We start from the raw sequence: 19707 nt of genomic DNA on the forward strand, positions 1-19707 counted from the left end.
CCCACAGGGATTTGGTAGACACTAAGTCTTGGAATTCATTAAAAAATAAACATAAGTAGATGTCTGGAGATTCAAGTAATTAAGAGACATTTGGATAGTGTAAAAAAAAATGGCATTAAGGCTTAAGATCAGTTACAATTTTAATAAATGGCAGAGCAGGCTCACAGGCCAATGTTCCTAACACTTGTGCTCTTCAGTATGTGTGCAGCTCTGGCTACCCAGCTATGGGAAGGAGGTCATTAAGGTGGAAAGGATGCAGAAAAAGTTCACAACAATGTTGGGGATTGGAGGGCCCGAGTTATCAGGAGAGACTGGGGCTTTTTTTCCCTTGGAGTGCAGGAGGCAGACTTGATAATGGTGTATAAAATCATGAGGGGGCAGATACGATGAATGATCACAGTCCCCCCCCCCCCACAGAGTAGGGGAGTCTAGAATTAGAGGAAATAAAATTGAGATGCAATAGAGGGTGGTGGATAAGTGAATCAAGCTGGCAAAGGTACACTTAAAATACATTTAGGCAGATGCACGTATAGGAAAGGTTGAGAGGGACGAGCCAAAAGCAAGATAATTGAACTAGCTCAGATGGGGAAATTTGGACGTCATGGTCAGGTTTGGTTGAAAGGCCGGTTTCCATGCTGTACAACTCAAATAGAGTCACGCAGAGTTTCTAAAGGCCATTAGACATGTACTGAATTATCTTTAACAGTGATTAAAAACCTATAGAGCACAAAATTAAAAATAGAGGCATCTTTGCTGAAAATTATTTCAGTCCAATGTGTAATCCAGAATTCCATAATAATTTGGACAAAGAGCCAATTAGCAAGGTTTTTTCAGGAAAAGTTTGGTCATGACCAAAATAGGCAGCTCTTATGAAAAGATGTCACGAGTCCAATGAGTATAAAGACTTCTCTGCCACAAGTTTATACAATTCTAAAGGCTAACATTCATTCTGTTAAAGTTTGAAACAGGTCCATCACCATCACCAGATTTTTGCTGAAAATGACTTAAAAAAAAACAATGCCATCCAAATGTTCACAACTAATCGACACCTAATAAGAAACAACTGCCATACATATAATCAAATGCTCCCAATATCAAAAAAAATGCAAGGGGATATTTAAATATGGACAGACTTGGTGCGAGGTGAAAAGCATTATCTTTAGTTTCTTTCAATTTAAAGTGACTTTTAAAAACCTACCACTGGAAAAGCTGCAGAGGAAGGGAAACGATAAGCAATTCTGAAAAAAATGTCAAATAATGAACTCGTCATCCTCTGACTCAGTTCAAGAGTGATGTCGTCGGCGGGAAATGTTGGCCGAAGATAGGCCGGTAATACGATGGATGTAAAGCTTTAACTATCTGTGGCCATGAGCAAGGCTTGTATAGCATATTCAAGGCCAGATTGCTGCTTACTGTTAACACACTATGGGAGCATTTTAGAATGTGGCCCGGATTGTGTTGGTGACAGTGTTCCACTTTAGAACGTGGCCCGGATAGCGTTGCTAGGCGGCAGCAGAACAGTGTTCCACTTTAGAACGTGGCCCGGATTGTGTTGGTGACAGTGTTCCACTTTAGAACGTGGCCCGGACCAAAGATCCAAGATCCTATAGCTATAGGACGTCATGGTCATGATCCTATAGCTATAGGATATAGCTATAAAGAACCAAGATCCTATGGCTATAGCTATAGGATCTTTGGCCCGGACTAGTTCACTTCACTGCCGTTATGTCAAGTCGGGCGTGCGAGAGTCTGCAAGCGTTTAACCAGAGATTAGTGAAAGCGGCTTTCTGAAGTGGGACTGAACAAGTCTTCCACGATCAAACTCAGCTAAAACATTTCCCTGCCAAAGGATTATGTGTATCAGATTTCCCCTTGATCTTGACGATCTTTATACACGTTTCTGAAAACATGCATCTTAAATGGGGCGCTCGTATATCTGTCGCTCCAAAAGACCCTACGATTGCAGCGAGGTAGCTCGCTTCTTCAGTCTGATTAAAGGTCTCGACCCGAAACGCCACCCATTCCTTCCCTCCAGAGATGCTGCCTGCCTGTCCCGCTGAGTTACTCCAGCATTTTGTGCCTGTCCGATGTAAACCAGCATCTGCAGTTCCTTCCTACACTACTCGTTGATGTCTCCTTTCAATCTGCATCGGGCTTTTTTAAGAGAAAAATGAATTTACAAAAAGAAAGAAAGATAAGGCGAGGTTGGTGAAGTTGATTCCTCCCTCCCCTCCCTAAGGGATGGATGCACGGCTGGTGCCACTTACCCTGAGTGTGCTGCCCGCTGCTGCTGCTGCCGCCGACACTGAGCCTGCCTGCCCGCCCGCCGCCGCTCGGTGTCAATGCCCGCCAGTAACCTCTGACCCCCAGAGGATGGAAGCCCGGAAACACGGCGACGTCATCTGATTCGATTCCCCGCAGCCAATGGCGGAGCCGGGTCTCGCAGCGCCGCCCCCTCGTTGCACCCGCAGCCGCGCGTTCTGTGGGCAATGCAGATCAAAGATAGTGGAGATCAAGATGCAGATGGGCCCAGTCACACACTGCCCACCACTTGCTCACTCACACCTGTGGGCAATGCAGATGGGCCCAGTCACACACTGCCCACCACTTACTCACTTACACCTGTGGGCAATGCAGATGGGCCCAGTCACACACTGCCCACCACTTGCTCACTTACACCTGTGGGCAATGCAGATGGGCCCAGTCACACACTGCTCACCACTTGCTCACTTACACCTGTGGGCAATGCAGATGGGCCCAGTCACACACTGCCCACCACTTGCTCACTTACACCTGTGGGCAATGCAGATGGGCCCAGTCACACACTGCCCACCACTTGCTCACTTATACCTGTGGGCAATGCAGATGGGCACAGTCACACACTTGCTCACTTTCTGAAGTACCTGCCTTCACTGCTGCATTCTGTGGGCAATGCAGATAATCGGGCTCAGTCACACACTGCTCACCACTTGCTCACTTATTGAAGAACCTGCCTTTAACGCTGTTCATAATTAAGCACAGACCATGCACTTCAACGGATAGACACAAATCACTGACTGTATGCCTCGTTGTCAACTTACCCATAGCTTTCCCCACAGTAAATGGCTCGATTGTAATCATGTATTGTCTTTCCGCTATAGATACTGTAGAAACAACATCAGGCTGTGCATTATGCCAAAGCTCGTGGGCACTTAGTGTCACTACCTGGTGAGATTCTACCTGTCCCCGGTTGCGAAGGATGGGCCTGAAACAAATGCTGCGCAATGTGCCAGTCAGCAACATCTGCCCTTCATACAAAGGTTCTTCTGGATCAACACCTTTGACCACGTCCATCGGGCACTGATCAACACGGATGTAAGCAACAGGACAAAGGTTTGATAGTTCCTGTGGTGTAGTTCCCTGAACAACTCCGTCACATAGGACTCTGTGATTTACAGACTGTTCCCAGAGACACATTCAGAGATGGACGTCATGCTGCTGGAAGGTCATCAACTTGGTGAAAGACGTTGCTCGGTTAACCTGAGCTTTGTTGACCTACCAGCAGAATGAGATGTCCATCAGGGAATTTTGCCCACTAGCCAGCTCCAGACAGCAGGAGTATGTGCTGAGGGACTCGCTGAAGCTTGGTGCAGTCAACGCCGAGGCTCTGTGGGAGGACAAACTGTCTAGAGTCCTTCTGTTGCTGCACATTGGGCGTAGGTTGACATGGAAATGTCCCTCAAACAGGGGAAGGGAACAGCATCACCACAGGGGGCCACATGAATGGCAAGGGTACCAAGAGTACCGAATACAATGCTAATGATTGTATGTATAGCCATGGAGAATGTTGGAGGAATTTTGCACAGTTCGTTTTTTGTAGGTTTTTAAATCCTGAATAAAGTTTATTTTGATATTTTTTTCAATTTCAACACCTGTTTCAGTTCCAGCTACTGGAACCTTCATCCACACCATTCTAGGCATTTGAAAAATATTCCAATAGTTACTTCTCTGGTGTATTTTCTGTCACCCTCCATAAAGTTGAGATCACCCAAACATCTGTTCACCATGTCTTATCCAATGGCATTTGCTAATCATCACTATGCTCATTGATCAACACTGGAGCAGGTACAGTATTTAAAACTGTTCACCCTCTATGTCACTGTAGCCTTTGTAGCTCTATCATACTCTCAGATTGTAAAATATGTGAGATATGTAAAATGGGATGTGTATCTATTAATATTACATCAGTTGATTCTCGGGTGGCACCATACAATGGCAGCCTCGCCAACGGTCTGTCTCGGCCTTTACTTTTGTTGTTTATAGTCTGTTGTTAGATGTATGTTTTAGTGTATCTTTAGTTTTGTATTGTGTGGGGGGGTGGGGGGATTTTTTAAATCTCTTTCCTCGACAGAGATGCAACTTTTTCCGTATCATATCTCTGTCCACATTGCGACCTAACATCGAGGAGCTGGTGGTCCCTTTGCAGGGGTTCGACTTCAGGAGCTCTAACTGCAGGGGATTTGACCGCCCGATCACGGGAGCTTCGATCGCCCCGACGCGGGAACTTCAATTGCCGAATGTGGGAGCTTCGACCACCCCGACTGCGGATGGTTCGACTGCCCCGACCGTGGGAGAAAATGAAGGAAGAAGATAATACGTTATTGCCTTTGATTACAGTGCGCTGTGGTGAATGTTTATGTTAATTTTGATCTAGTTGTGTGTCTTGTTGCTTTTTTGGTATTACTGTATGGCAAATCAAATTCCTTGTATGTTTTTACATACTTGACTAATAAATTAATTACAATCACAATTACAATTAAAATTGATCAATTGCTCTCTATATACTACTAGACCAGGCATGGACCCGTTGGGCCCCATCCCCCAATGCAATATTCCACCACTCACCCATAGCTCCCAACTGCGCAGGCGCGGCTGAAGGGCTCCCGTTGTGATGCCAGAGATGCCCGTTGTGACATGAGTCACGGCAACCCTCCCCCAACTGCGCCTCGCCATTCCTCTTCCTACCACTATCCTCCTCCATACCCCCTCATCCCCCAGCACTTCCTCCCCTCCTGTTCACCCTCCCTCCTCTTTCCCCTCTCGGCCTCCCCTCCCCTTCTCGCTCCCTCACCTCTCTCTCCCTCTCCATTCCCCTACCCTCAGTCACTCCCTCCCTCTTCTCCCTCTATCTCCCTGCTCCATCACTCCTCACCTTCCCATCCCACTCTCCCTCCTCACCTCCCCCACTGCCATCCTCCCCTCTATCCCCCACTCCAGGGCCGGATTTACGTATAAACTCGACAAGCTTAAGCTTAGGGCCTCGAGATCTAGGGGGGGCCTCGCAGAGCCGCATTTTTCACTAGGCTTATTAGACTGAAGCATCGGGCCTCGAAATCTAGGGGGCCTCCGGCCAAGGCAGGACACCTGCCGTTCAACTTTGGGCGGGCCCCCCTCTCTATCTCTCTCTCTGTCACTCTCCGTCTCCGACCCCGCCATCTGTATCCGTCTACGGCCCTCCGGGTCTCCGCTCTCCGCTCTTCATCCGCTGGCACGGCAGGCCGCCTTGCACTGCCCTCTGAGGCAGAGAATTCCACAGACGCACAACTCTCTGTGTGAAAAAGTGTTTCCTCGTCTCCGTTCTAAATGGCTTACTCCTTATTCTTAAACTGTGGCCCCTGGTTCTGGACTCCCCCAACATCTGGAACATGTTTCCTGCCTCTAATGTGTCCAAACCCTTAATAATCTTATATGTTTCAATGGGGATTAAAGAAATGGCGGATGAATTGAATGCGTTTTTTGCATCAGTCTTCACAGTGGAAGACACCAGCAATGTTCCTGAAATTCAAGAGGGTCAGGGGGTGGAAGTCAGAGGAGTGGCTACAACCAAGGAGATGGAGAGTGGGAAGCAGAAAGGTCTGCAGGTGGTTGTCACCTGGACCAGATGGACTGCATGCCAGTGTTCTGTAAAAGTGGCTTTAGAGATTGTGGAGTGATTAGTCAAGAATCATTAGAGTCAGCAGTGATTCCAAACAAATTAAAAATTGCAATATTGTTCAGCTGTTCAAGAAGGGATTGAAGCAGAAGAGTGGAAACTATAGGCCGGTTAGCCTGCATTTGGTGGTTGGTAAGATTTTAGATCCATTATAAAGCTTGACTAATCTTCTAGAATTTTTTGAGAATGTGACAAGTAAAATGGATGAAGGGGTGCCAGTGGATGTAGTGTATCTAGACTTTCAGAAAGCCTTTGATAAGGTCCCGCACGGGAGACTGGTGACTAAAATTAGAGCACATGGTATTGGGGGTAGGATGTTGACATGGATAGAAAATTGGTTGGCATACAGGAAGCAAAGAGTAGGAGTGAACGGGTCCTTTTCAGAATGGCAGGCAGTGGCGAGTGGAGTGCCGCAAGGCTCGGTGTTGGGGCCGCAATTGTTTACCATATACATTAATGATTTGGAAGAGGGAATTAGGAGCAACACTAGAAAGTTTGCGGATGACACAAAGCTGAGTGGCAGTGTGAACTGTGAAGAGGATGTTAGGAGGTTGCAGGGTGACCTGGACAGGTTGAGTGAGTGGGCAGATGCGTGGCAGATGCAGTATAATATAGATAAATGTGAGGTTATCCACTTTGGCGGCAAAAACAAGGGGGCAGATTATTATCTCAACGGGGTTAGGTTAGGTAAGGGGGAGGTGCAGCGAGAGCTGGGCATCCTTGTACACCGGTCACTGAAAGTTGGCTTACAGGTACAGCAGGCAATGAAGAAAGTTAATGGAATGGTGGCCTTCATAACAAGAGGATTCCAATATAGGAGTAAAGAGGTTCTTCTGCAGTTGTATAGGGCTCTGATGAGACCACATCTGGAGTATTGTGTACAGTTTTGGTCTCCTAATTTGAGGAAGGACATCCTTGTGATTGAGGCAGTGCAGCGTAGTTTAACGAGATTGATCCCAGGGATGGCGGGACTGTCATATGAGGAATGATTGAAAAGACTAGCATTGTTTTCACTAGAGTTTAGAAGGATGAGGGGGTTCTTATAGAAACATATAAAACGAGACTAAGTGGGACCCGTTGGGTCCCAGCATCACACGGGAGGGCTGGTCACCAACACCAATTCCAATATTGCTCACCAGTGGGGGGGGGGGGGGGGGGGGGGGGGGCTTTCTGTTGCGCTAGTATGGGTTTTGCGGGCCAAAGGTACTGGTTTCCAGAGGGCTAGTATAGACATTGTGGGCCGAATGAATTCTTGGGCTGGCAGCCAACTGTTGCAACGATTTTAAAAGCCAAGCCAAGGCAAACAATTGGGCTGCAGCCACCTGACAATCAAAATTCATTTTGTGAACACAAACTTTTAAAAAAGGCGAGGCAAACAATTGGGCAGCAGCCACTTTACAGCCGCATCGAGGGGACTCACTGTGGAGTAGACATGCATTCAGTGTTATTCGCAGCTCAGAGAGCCGTGACCCTCTCACTTCCTGGGTCTGGCAGAGACTGAGTGAGGGACTACAATTCCGGGTTCTATAGTCCCTTCCCCCTGCCGCCAGCTGGGGCAGCAGAGAGAATGGTGAATTTTTTTAAAACATTAATATCTTTCTGATTTTTCATCGATGGGAAAAATCCTCTGGTCACGGCAGGTGGAGGGGGGCTCTGAGTGAGTTGGCCAAAAATGACAGTCGCAGGTCGCGCCATTCTCTCAGAAATCGCAGCACAGTGGGCCAAAAGCGGTCAAGATCAGACTTTTAGTAATATAGATTATAAAAGGACTGGACAAGCTAGATGCAGGAAAAATGTTCCCAATGTTGGGTGAGTCGAGAACCAGGGGCCACAGTCTTAGAATAAACGGGAGGTCATTTAAAACTGATGTGCGAAAAAACGTTTTCACCCAGAGAGTTGTGAATTTATGGAATTCCCTGCCACAGAGGGCAGTGGCGGCCAAGTCACTGGATGGATTTAAGAGAGAGTTAGATAGAGCTCTAGGGGCTAGTGGAGTCAAGGGATATGGGGAAAAGGTAGGCACGGGTTATTGATAGGGGACGATCAGCCATGATCACAATGAATGGCAGTGCTGGCTCAAAGGGCTGAATGGCCTCCTCCTGCAACTATTTTCTATGTTTCTATGAGGTTTCTGAGTACTTCCCACCATCTGGTGATTTACCCAATTTCAAACGTGCTAGATCCCTTTATACAGCACTTCCTCTTTCACTATCATATCCTTTTAAATATTTCATATAATTTATTCTTAAGTACAACATTGGCATTGATATCCCTATTTTGTATAGGTGGTAGCTATGTTTTCATTAAAAATCCTAAACACTTCATATACAGTTAATTTATTGGTTAATTATTTTTGCCCTACTCCTTCCTTCGTTACCCTTGCTTGTAAAATGTGATAAAAACAAGACTTGTATCTTTAAAATTAGACCCCCAGTTGTTTTTTGGAAATGGCAAAAGGCAAATTAGCTTTCATTTTCCATCATTGTGACTTAATTAACTGTATGTTTCTTGACAATATATCCTGAGTACATAATTTGTTTAGGTAAGTGTAATTACTTTCTTCAGTAGCCTTTTGATTTAGATGTCTTATAATTACTTCCTTCATACTTTATTTCATCTTCTAGTTTAGCTGTGCAATCTTTGAGACTGATAATGCAATGGGTGACCAATATACTCTGAACCCTTCTCTGGTAGATTTGTCATATTAACCAGAGTATGAAATTCTGTTACTTCCCTTTCTTTGTTCACATGAATTCTCCTTTTAGAACTTCCATAGCAACGCAGCCAAGGCAAATAAATTGGAGACAGTATTTAGATTGCGTTACTCTATGACACCCAAGATCCATCATGAATTTGTTGTACGAAAGGTATATTTCTTTGTTTAAATTAGTTGTTTCTGCATTTCAGATTTACTCTGCAATTGCTCGGATGTGAATTTAATTTGTTGCTTGAAAAATTATTAAGACTTAAGTTTAAATAAATTTCAAATAGAGAAAGACTAGTATTAATTAATCAATATATTTTTCTAGATACCCTATTTAGCAAGGTCATCCACACTCTAGACAATTCCACTAAATATTACTAATATTTAGTGGAATTCCACTAATTTGAGAAAGGACATTCTAGCTATTGAGGGAGTGCAGCGTAGGTTTACAAGGTTAATTCCCAGGATGGCGGGACTGTCATATGCTGAGAGAATGGAGCAGCTGGGCTTGTACACTCTGGAGTTTAGAAGGATGAGAGGGAATCTCATTGAGATATACAAGATTGTTAAGGGCAGGAGGCAGGAAACATGTTCCCGATGTTGTCCAGAGTCCAGAACCAGGGGCCACAGTTTAAGAATAAGGAATAAGCCATTTAGAACAGAGACGAGGAAACACTTTTTCTCACAGAGAGTGGCGAATCTGTAGAATTTTCTGCCTCAGAGGGCGGTGGAGGCAGGTTCTCTGGATGCTTTCAAGAGAGAGCTAGATAGGGCTCTTAAAAATAGCAGAGTCAGGGAATATGGGGAGAAGGCAGGAATGGGGCACTTATTGGGGATGATCAGCCATGATCACATTGAATGGCGGTGCTGGCTCGAAGGGCCAAATGCCCTACTCCTGCACCTATTGTCTATTGTCTATTGTCTATTATCTATTACCATGCTGTTGTCCTTCAGTTATGACATGCTGCAGGAATTCAAAATTATACCAGCATTCATATGTTGTTCTGAGAATAAATACAAATTGTTGTTAGCTGCTGTTGAGCATGGCATCTCACCCTGCAAAGTCCAACTAAAGGCAAACAGGAAGATCTCATGTTATTTCCTTCTCCTATCCCCATAATCAATGACCTGTTTTCATCTTTCATTTTGAATAATCTTGGAATAAATTGTGGATTAATTAAATTGAATTGAATTGAATTGAATTGAATTTTATTTTTGTCATTCAGACCTTTTGGCCTGAACAAAATTTTGTTGCCATACATCATTCATATAATAAAAATGACAAAAACACACAATCAACACAAATTTAACATCCACCACAGTGAGTTCACCAAACACCTCCTCACTGTGGTGGAAGGCAAAATCTTAAAGTCTCTGTCTCTTCCCTCTTTGTTCTCCCTCTGCACTGAGGCGATCAGGCTCCAGTTGTTGTGACCCCACCGGGTGATGGTAAGTCCCGCGGCTCAACCGTGCTCCGCGAACGGGCCGGTTGAAACTCCGCGGGTGGTCTCCCCTGCCGCCGCCACAGCTCCGAGGCCAAGTCGGGTCGCCGCTGCCGCTGGAGCGCTGCCACAGCTCCAAGACCACCAGCTCCGCCATTAGGCCTCGGCGCAGACGGAGACGGAGACGGGGAATACGACAGAAAAAGTCGCATCCCCCCCCGAAGGAAGAGACCAAAACATGTTTCTCCCACCCCTACCCACACATATACACAACTTAATAAAACAAAATTAACTAAAAAACAGGATAAAGGAACAAAAAGAAAGAAAAAACAGACGGACTGCAGGTGGGCCGCAGCTGTTGAGCCAGCACCGCCATCTTGAGAAGTCATTAACATAATTTTACCACAAGTGCTTGCATATATTTACGTGGATTGAGTGCGATTTGTTGGGCACTGCACAAATTTCAGGCTCACTTCCCAGGAGTATTGAATAACATGATATATTTGGTTCTGAAGTACACAAGTATAGCATTGTGCACAAAACCAACTCATCTTGTGCTCCCCGATGAAGAAAACAGTGCTTAAGGATGTGCAGGAAGGAACTGCAGATGCTGGTTTAAACCGAAGATAGATACAACATGCTGGTGTAACTCAGCAGAACACGCAGCATCTCTGGACAGAAGGAATGGGTGACATTTCGGGTCAAAACACTTCTCCTGTCTCGACCCAAAACGTCACACACCCTTTCTCACCCGAGATGCTGCCTGTCCCGCTGAGTTAACTCCAGCATGTTGGGTCTATCCAGGGCTTAAGGATAATCCACTGCAAAACTGGTTGAATTTCCAGTCTGACAAGATATAAACTCGAAATGAACATTTTGCCTTTCATACTGGGGTAAAAAAATATTTAAATTTAATAATATGAACTAAACACTTAATTAAAGCAGGTGATAAGGGAATAATCTAGTCATCACCATATTATTGTTATGGAGGTTTGAGGTGTACAAGTTGGTCACAGAGTCATAGAATCATAGAATGTGGAAACAGTCCCTTCGCCCCCAACTTGCCCACACCGACCAACATAACCCATCTCCCCATCTACACTAGTCCCACCTGCCTGTGTTTGGCCCCTATCCCTTCAAACCTGTCTTAGCCATGTACTTGTCTAAATGATGCTTAAATGTTGCGATAGTCAATGCCAATGCACTGCAGAGAATAGAGCCCCAGTCTACTCAACCTCTGCCTATAGCTCAGACCCTTGCCTCCTTACAACATCCTTGCAAATCTCCTCTGTACCCTTTGCAACTTAACAACATATTTCCCATAACATGGTACGATGGCAGCCTCACCAACGGTCTGTCTCAGCCTTTTCTTCTTTTGTTGTCTTTAGTCTGTTGTTAAACGTATGTTTTAGTGTATCTTTAGTTTTGTATTATATGGGGGGAAACTTTTTTTATCTCTTTCCTCGACGGAGATGCGACTTTTCTGTATCGTATATCTCCGTCTGCACTGTGGCCTAACATCGAGGAGCTGGCGGCCTCTTGCCAGGGATTGACTACGGGAGCTCCAACCACGGGAGCTTTGACCGCCCCGATCGCGGGAGCTTCGATCGCCGGCTCCGGGGGCTCCAGTCGCCCCGAATGCAGATGGTTCGACTGCCCCGACCGTGGGAGAAAAGGAGAGAAGAAGATAATACGTTACTGCATTCCATCACAATGCGCTGCGGTGAATGTTTATGTTAATTCTTATGTAGTTGTGTGGCTTGCTACTTTTTTGATTTGACTGTATGGAAAATCAAATTTCTTGTATGTTTTTAAATACTTGGTTAATCAATTAATTACAATAACAATGCAGAACTGAACACAATGCTCTCAATGTGGCCTCACCAACATCTTTTATAACTGCAACATGACCTCCCAACCACACACACACACAGGAAGAGAAGGAAGACAGAAGGGGAAGAGGAGGAAGACAGAAGGGAAGAGAAGGGGAAAGAAGGGGGGGGGGGTGGAGAAGGAGTGGAGAAGTTTAATAAAGTTTAGCGGGCATTTTACCTACCGGTAGGTCTTCCTAGGTCGTGAAACTCCAATGAGCCAATCAAAATGGGCTGAGCAAAGGAGATGGCCTACGGCTGCCCTCGACTGCCTGTAACTACATAGCGACCCCACTCCACTGCACTACGAGTCAAAAATACCCATGCCGACCAAATTTTACTCGCGGAGAATTTTTCAATATGCTGAAAAAATTCCATGACCTAACTGAGGCCACGAGTAGGCGGGAACCTCCCTCGAGCATGAAGGAGAGTTCCAGCCACCTCATACGACCTCCTAGGACCTCGTGTCGACCATGCTGCGAGTTTGAGTCCAGGGCAAACTCTTCTAAACTCGCAGATTAGATCGCCCAAGTGGGACAACCCCTATAGGCGATTTTTTAGGCTACTGCCGACAATGTCATAGTCGTAGAAGGTCGCTGAAAAAAATGGCAACTGGACCCCCCCCTACGACAATGTCTACAACAAGCTACAACAACGTACCACCTAGTCGATGTCAAGCTGCGGTAAGCTACCGACAACTGGCGACCCAATACGACGTCCACCTACGACAATCTATGACCACACAGGCAACAACCTACGACAACCGAAGTCAACCTAGGTCCACCTGCCACGAGCTACGACATGCTACACTACGACCATGTCGGCGACAACTGAAGACAATTTAGTCGCCGGTACCTGTTGTCGGTTGACGTGGGTTGAGGAGTTCCGCCAATGGAATTCACCAAAGTCAGCACCGGCAACAACCTACGTCACCTGGCGCCAATCCACGGCAGCACCTACATCAGGAGAAGTCAAGCTACACTCAGTGGCATCAACCCACTGTCGCTGACTGTCGCCGAAAATCCAGCAATGACAGAATGACGTTACGACTCTTTGAGCGACTGTGGAGATTACTCATGACCATGCAGGCAACACCCCGGTGACCATGTGGCAACAGCCTAGTCGCCTGTAGTAGCCTAAAAAATAGCCTAAGTGGGACAGGCCCTTTAATTTTCTATCCATGCAGCTATCTCTCCTTGGATCCCATGAGATCTAACCTTCCAGAAACATAGAAACATAGAAATTAGGTGCAGGAGTAGGCCATTTGGCCCTTCGAGCCTGCACCGCCATTCAATATGATCATGGCTGATCATCCAACTCAGTATCCCGTACCTGCCTTCTCTCCATACCCTCTGATCCCCTTGGCCACAAGGGCCACATCTAACTTCCTCTTAAATATAGCCAATGAACTGGCCTCAACTACCCTCTGTGGCAGAGAGTTCCAGAGATTCACCACTCTCTGTGTGAAAAAAGTTCTCCTCATCTCGGTTTTAAAGGATTTTCCCCTTATCCTTAAGATGTGACCCCTTGTCCTGGACTTCCCCAACATCGGGAACAATCTTCCTGCATCTAGCCTGTCCAACCCCTTAAGAATTTTGTAAGTTTCTATAAGATCCCCTCTCAATCTCCTAAATTCTAGAGAGTATAAACCAAGTCTATCCAGTCTTTCTTCATAAGACAGTCCTGACATCCCAGGAATCAGTCTGGTGAACCTTCTCTGCACTCCCTCTATGGCAATAATGTCCTTCCTCAGAATTGGAGACCAAAACTGCACGCAATACTCCAGGTGTGGTCTCACCAAGACCCTGTATAACTGCAGTAGAACCTCCCTGCTCCTTTACTCAAATCCTCTTGCTATGAAAGCCAACATACCATTCGCTTTCTTTACTGCCTGCTGAACCTGCATGCCTACCTTCAATGACTGGTGTACCATGACACCCAGGTCTCGCTGCATCTCCCCCTTTCCCAATCGGCCACCATTTAGATAATAGTCTGCTTTCCTGTTTTTGCCACCAAAATGGATAACCTCACATTTATCCACATTATACTGCATCTGCCAAACATTTGCCCACTCACCCAGCCTATCCAAGTCACCTTGCAGTCTCATAGCATCCTCCTCACACCTAACACTGCCCTCCAGCTTAGTGTCATCCGCAAACTTGGAGATATTGCCTTCAATTCCCTCATCCAGATCATTAATATATATTGTAAATAGCTGGGGTCCCAGATATAAGAGCAGCCTACTATGTGGAACCTTGTTGAATGCCTTGCTGAAATCCACATATACAACATCTACAGCTCTGTCTTCATCAATCTTTTTGGTCACATCTTCAAAAGAACTCAATCAGATTTGTGAGACACGACCTCCCACGTACAAAACCATGCTGACTGTCCTTAATCAGACTTGTCCATCTAAATGCATGTATATCCTATCCCTCAGAATACTCTCCAGTAACTTTCCAGCTTAAGCTCACTGGCCTGTAGTTCCCAGCATTTTTACTGCAGCCCTTCTTGAATAGAGGCCCAACATTTGCCACTCCCCAGTCTTCTGGCACCTCTCCTGTGTTCATGGACGACTCATAAATTTCAGCCTGGGCCCCTATAATTTCCTCTCTAGTTTCTCACATAGAGCCGATCTGGGCAAGAAGATTTGTCTACCTTCATATAGGTCAGGACCTTCAGCACCTCTTCGACTGTAATACTGACTGCTCTCAAGACATTTCCATTGCCTGCCCCAAGTTCCTCAGTGCTCCTGTCTTTCTTCATGATAAAAACAAAGGTGAAATACTCATTGAGGACATTGCCCATTTCCTGTGGCTCCACTATGAGAGGTCCCATTCCCTCTCTGGTTACCCTTTTTCTCTTTAAGTACTTTTAACCTCTCTTGGGATTATCCTTAATGCTATCTGCCAGAGTTATCTCCGGCCCCCTTTTAGCTCTAATAATTTAGTTTGTTCCTTAGTTCCCAAAACTCCTTCGGGGATTTTAGATTAACCATATTAGTCTGCCTTTACCATATCTATCACCACACATATAATGCATGCTGCACATTCCAGTCCAGATCTCCATCCCTACCCTGGACTATTAATACAGCACATCACTGTTTCACTGCCAGACTAGATGCTGACCACGGAGACGATAGCATGTAATGTTTCCTCCGCTTGTGTTACAATAAAGACTGTGAGTTAGTGCTGTGTATGGGTCTCATTACACAACATGGTGTCAGAAAGTTTGGACCCTTTACTCGCCTAGTTTGGTTCCAGTTTGTTTTAGTTTTTTTTCCCCATTCTGTTTGTTGTACACTTGATCCCACCTGCCTATACCTTCCGCATGCCTGCCTCTTACTCTTGACCAAAGCCTCAATTTCCCTCTTCATCCAAACTTCCTTACGTCTGCCTGCCTTGCCCTTCACTCTAACAAGGACATGCATGTTCTGAGTTAGCAGCACATTGTTAATAACATCCTACTTTTCTGACGTTCCTTTGCCTTGAGCGAGTCCCTCTCTCATACCATCAAAGTTGGCCTTACCCTAATTTAGCATTTTAACTCGTGGACCATCTGTGTCTCTATCCATAACTGTCTGAAACCTAATCAAACAGTGAACACTTCATTCACTTGCTTCTTCCAACACTAGATCAAGTGTTGCCCTTTCCCATGTTGGGCCTTCAACATATTGCCGGAGAAAACGTTCTCCTGAAAACTTTCTCCTGAATACTTTTGACAAATTGGACACCCTCTAAACCTTTCACACCATGATATTCCCAGTCAATATTGGGAAAGTTAAAATCCCCCACTACGACAACCATATTTGACCTGTAGACATCCTACCTGGGGACCTGTAGATGTCTGCAACCTCCTGACATATTGAATTGCTGTTTCACCTAAACTACAATATCGCTGTAGTTCATGAAGTACATGGTTGGTTCCAAAGTGTTCAGGGATGCCAGGAAAAGGAGATTCACATGCCTCTCTTTCTTTCCATCAATTACGAAGCATGCCACGACGTCACTGTCTGGGGTTATATCTTTCTTGACCTAAACTAAATGTTTCCTCCATCATCCCCATGCTTTGCTGCAGCATCGATCCCGGCAATCTGTTATTTTAACAACCCTTATTGCTATTATGAGGGTTTTTTTCATGTTCATAAGTGATAGGAGCAGAATTAGGCCATTTGGCACTTCAAGTCTACGCAATTAAATCATGGCTGATCTACTTCTCCCTACCTAACTCCATACTCCTCAAAACCCCTGACATCCGTACTAATCACGAATCAGTTCTCTTCTTTTCTCATTGGGTCTGGGATTTGGGAATTTTCTGCTCTCTGGGAATCGAACAGAAGCTGAAGCAATCAAAACTTGAAAAAGTGTCTATCTGCTTGTGAGACTCCATAGGTGGATACATTCCATTACCTGTGCTTGATGGAAGGCCGATGTAAGGCATTATTGCACCTGAGCATGCTGTGTCCCGTCAGTTTCGACTGGTTTTAGCATATATTCTGCTATGCCATTTATTTTGGCCTCTTCACTGATTCCAAAAATAGACACGAAATGCTGGAGTAACTCAGCGGAAACAGGCAGCATCTCTGGAGAGAAGGAATGGGTGACGTTTCCGGTCGAGACCCTTCTTCAGACTGGAATCAGATTTTAGATAAGAAAAATGTTAATTAGACTCTGTCGATTCCGAACTGTAAAAATAAACGATTTGTTACAAATGGAAGAAAATTGATGGAAACTATTAAATGGAATAGAGATAGTGTTTTTCAAAGAGTTAATCTTGTAACAGGTATAGCTTGGACCCAATAGCAGCACAGAATCGGGCAGGTATAATTGGTCATGAACTTTATTACGATACTGTAACACAGAGTAGTAACACAGGAATGGGTACACCGTACTCACACAGAGGCTCAGGATTGAGCGAGGGTTCCGAAGAGGGGCAGGCAGGAGAAGTAGTCAGGGTAGCGGAAGGTCCGGTAACCAGGAGATCCAACACATGATGCAAACAAACCAGCGAGGGACAGACAAAAGGAGAGTCGAAGCCAGGCAGGAAGTCGAGGAGCTGTTGCAGGGATACACCAAACAGCCCAGGAGAGAGGCAGACAGAAACCAGGAGGTATGGGATGAAGGCCGTGGTCGGGGACAGAAGGCTGAGGTGATATCCGGGAAGATGACAGGATGGAATGGTCAGGGGCAGGCAGGTTCGAATCCGTGTAGGCAGTCGGGAAATCGCTGGAGAGTCTTGCATGAAGGCTGAGAACAATCTGGCACTGTGTGAACGGTGAGGAGAGTCTATATACCGGGTTAATAGGTGATCAGAGGCAACTGAGTGCAACAGGTGAGGAGAGTTGGGCTGATGAGAATGGAGTGGCAGGCAGGCAGGTGAGGAGAAGGAGGGACTGGTGGAAAAGTACTGGGTGGTGAAGTGGATGAGAATGAGGAGGGGGCAGACTGTGACATAATCTATCATTTGGCATTTCAAAGACAATCTCAGAAAATGGAGATCCTGACTCAGTTCTTCAAGGAAATGACCAGAACTGATAAGTACATTTTCTGACGCCACTAAACTAAGTTATTACGTTTGCAGATGACACTAAAATAGATGGTGTCGTGGACAGTGAAGATGGTGATAAAGAATTAAAATGGGATTATGATCACTTGGGCAAGTGGGTCGAGGAATGGCCAATGGAATTTAATTCAGATAAGTGCGAGGTAATTTATATTGAGAAATCAAGCAATGGCAGGATCTTCACGGTGAATGGTAGAGACCTGGGGAGTGTTGTAGAACAGAAGGTTCTTGGAATACATAGCTTTGTTTTGTTTATTGTTACGTGCACCAAGGAAGTGAAAAGTTTTTTCGATGCATATTATCCAGTCAGCGGAGAGAATATAGGTGATTACAATCAAGCCCCCACAGTGTACAGATACAGGATAAAGGGAATAACGTTTAGTGAAAGATAAAGTCCAGTAAAATCTTATCAACGATAGTCTGTGGGTCTCCAATGAGGTAGATGGTAGCTCAGGACCGCGCTTTAGTCGGTGATAGGATGGTTCAGTTGCCTGACAACAGCTGGGAAAAAGCCCCCTAATTTTGGAGATATGCGTTTCTATACTTCTGAAGAGGGAGTGTCTGGAATGAGACTCATCCTTAAATATGCTGCTGGCCTTGCTGCGGCAGCATGAGGTATAAATGGAGTCAATAGAAGGGAGCTTGGTTTGTGTGAAGGTCTGGGCTGCGTCCGCAACTCTCTGCAATTTCTTGCGGTCTTGGATGGAGCTGTTCCCAAAACACGATGTGATGCATCCCTATAAAATGCTTTCTATGACGCATCTGTAGAGGTTGGTGAGAGTTGCTGAGGGCATACTGAACCTCCTAAACCTTCTAAGGAAGTGGAGGTGTCGGTGTGTTTTCTTGGCCATTGCTTTGTTATGGCTAGTCCAGGACAAGTTGCTGGTGATATTTAATCATAGGAACTTGAAGCTTTCAACCATTTGTACTAGCCATTTATGTATAGTAGGGTTCAGTTGCCAGACAGCAGCTGGGTAAAAGCTGTCCCTGAATTTCGAGATATGCGTTTTTATACTTCTATACCACTTGCCTAATAGGAGAGGGGAGAAGAGAGAATGTCTGGAGTGGACTCATCCTTGATTATTCCGTTTATAATTCCATTTATTATTATTATTCCCATTCTGAAACCGACCTTTCTGTCCTGGGCCTCCTCCATGGCCAGAGTGAGGACCACCGTAAATTGGAGGAGCAGCACCTCATATTTCTCTTGGGCAGTTTGCAGCCCAGTGGTATGAACATTGACTGCTCTAATTTCAGGTAGTCCCTACTTTCTCCTCCCCATCTCAACTCTCCCTCAGCCCACTGGCTTCTCCTCTTCGTTTCTCCCCCCCCCCCCAACCCTCACATCAGTCTGAAGAAGGGTTTTGGCCCGAAGTTGCCTATTTCCTTCGCTCCATAGATGCTGCCTCACCCGCTGAGTTTCTCCAACATTTTTGTCTACCTCCATCCTTGATTATGCTGCTGCTGGCAATGAACCATCATCATTGTTGAAAACATCAACAGGCACGGTGCCTTACAATGCTATGTACGACAGTGATCGCAACTTCTACTGAAGTGTGGATGGCCGTTGGCTCGCTAGAAGCTCATCCGCCCTTTGACAGGTCTTGTTTTTGGTCATGCTGGGGGTCCACAGCCCCCTCCTCGCCTGGCAAACCAGGTGGGGGAGACGGTTTAGTCGCCGACTATCCGACCATGGAGCAGGTAGGACGGGATTACATGGTACCCGTGGCGGGGGGAACTCCCCCGACTTGACCTGCTGTGTACCGCTGCGCTTACTAACGTCGATCACTATCTCCTTGCTGACATTGAAAGAAAGGTTGTCGTCCAGACACCAGGTTACGAGATGCTCACTCTCCTTCCTGTACTTTGTCTCGTCGTCTATGGATGTATAAACCAAGTTGGATTTGTACATGGCTGCACAGCGGTGGGTGTACAAGGAGTAAAGAAGGGAGCTGGGAACGCATCCTTGCTGATATCTAGTGTTCAGGATTTTCGTATTAGGGTTTGTTGATCAGGAAATGGAGGATCCAGTTTCAGAGATGAGTGCTGACTCCTGAGTTTGGAGATTACATTGGATGGGTTAATGTGATTTTAAGTAGAGCGGTAGTCCATGAACAGGTCAGACCTTATCCATGTGTTTCAGGGCCAGTGAGATGG

General features: G+C 45.7%; 1 protein-coding gene across 1 annotated transcript in view; it reads right to left on the reverse strand.

Moving 5' to 3' along the window:
• Window positions 1-2402, reverse strand: part of acsl4a (acyl-CoA synthetase long chain family member 4a) — a 90177-nt gene extending 87775 nt beyond the window's left edge. Inside the window, 1 exon segment of the mRNA XM_055644147.1 lies at window positions 2268-2402. The gene's annotated coding sequence lies outside the window, so the exon portion shown is untranslated.
• Window positions 2403-19707: the final 17305 nt, after the last annotated feature.

The sequence above is a fragment of the Leucoraja erinacea genome, chromosome 12 (genome assembly GCF_028641065.1).
Source record: "Leucoraja erinacea ecotype New England chromosome 12, Leri_hhj_1, whole genome shotgun sequence".
Taxonomy (NCBI): Eukaryota; Metazoa; Chordata; class Chondrichthyes; order Rajiformes; family Rajidae; genus Leucoraja; species Leucoraja erinaceus.